The sequence below is a fragment of the Diabrotica virgifera genome, chromosome 5 (assembly GCF_917563875.1).
Source record: "Diabrotica virgifera virgifera chromosome 5, PGI_DIABVI_V3a".
Lineage (NCBI taxonomy): Eukaryota > Metazoa > Arthropoda > Insecta > Coleoptera > Chrysomelidae > Diabrotica > Diabrotica virgifera.
In genome coordinates, this window is record NC_065447.1 from 42,534,232 (window position 1) to 42,535,602 (window position 1,371).

A 1,371-nucleotide genomic window follows, 5' to 3' on the forward strand; every position below is an offset into this window, starting at 1 on the left:
ATGCAAGGTGGGCAATATTAATAATTAGGTAAGAAACAGAAGAATAGAATGGAATGACCACATAAGCCGAATGACAAGAAATAGAGTAGTAAGGACAGCGAGAGACGGTTCCCCAATAGGAAGACGATCAGTGGGAAGACCACGAAAACGATAACTTACTAGAGGCACATTGAAAAAACAGACAGAGTCGTGTCTATACAAAAAGAAGAAGAAGAAGAATCCTATTCTTGACAATTTGGTGCTAGTGTGCTACAACGTTTTTTCTGGCATCCTTATCTACACCATCCATTTATCTCCTTTTTGGTCTATCCGCTATCTCATCTTCTAGTTCCCTCTAGTTTCGACAATAGTGTAGGTCTTGCATTCATTTGCTCTAGTACTCGTCTTTTCATTTGCAGGTTAAATATGTATTCCAGTAATATATTCCATTGTAGTCCAATTGTTAAAGAATTTTTTCTTATTAGATATTACCTTTCCTTCTTTCTCCGCATCCTTAATCTAGTTTTAAATTTGTATTCTTGTACTATTGATCTTTCTATATAAAATTTCTTTTATTTTTGTCTCTAACTTCCTTTTATTTCTCTTATGGATCCCTTTCTCATCTCTTTCAAGCTCCTTACAACAATGAACAAGAGGTTCATGTTTTGCTTTGTTGCATAAACCTGTATGCATGATTCTTCGTTCTTATGACTTGCTCGCATTTAGCGTTGAATCAAGCAGTACTCATTAAAGGATAGCCTTCAAGGACAATTATTTAAGGGTGTCATTTATAGACGCTGTGACACCTTCTTCTTCTTTTGGCATTATAACCTTGAATGGGTCTTTGCCTGTCTGGCTCTGTCCTTCCATTCAGATCTCTCTTCTGTCCTTCTACTCCATTGTCTTATATTCATCGTTTTTAAGTCGTCCTCCACGTCATCCAACCGTCTCGTTCTGGGCCTTACTTGTTTTCGTCTTCCTATTGGCTTACACTGTAATATTTTTTTGCTGTTTTGCATCTTTTGGACATGCCCCAGCCATGACAGTCTCCGACTTTTTACACATCTTAGAATATCATACACTCCATTCAATTCATTAACCTCGTCGTTTCTCCTGACTTTATGTGCTATCTTCCTCTTTCACCAGGCCATATACTTCTCTCAGTATCTTTCTCTCGAATGTGCTGAGTTGAGCTTCATCTTTTTTGTTATTACCAGTGCCGGTTTATCCACTGGGCTCATGGGGCGGGCGCCCAGGAACCCGAGCCCCGGAGGGACCCGAAAGGGCCCGTTTCTCTTAACCTTTAACTACCCGCGCATCAAGTTATAACATAACTACACGCGTGACGTACTTTGTACGCCACAAGAAAATACACTTAAAAACAGCGGATTT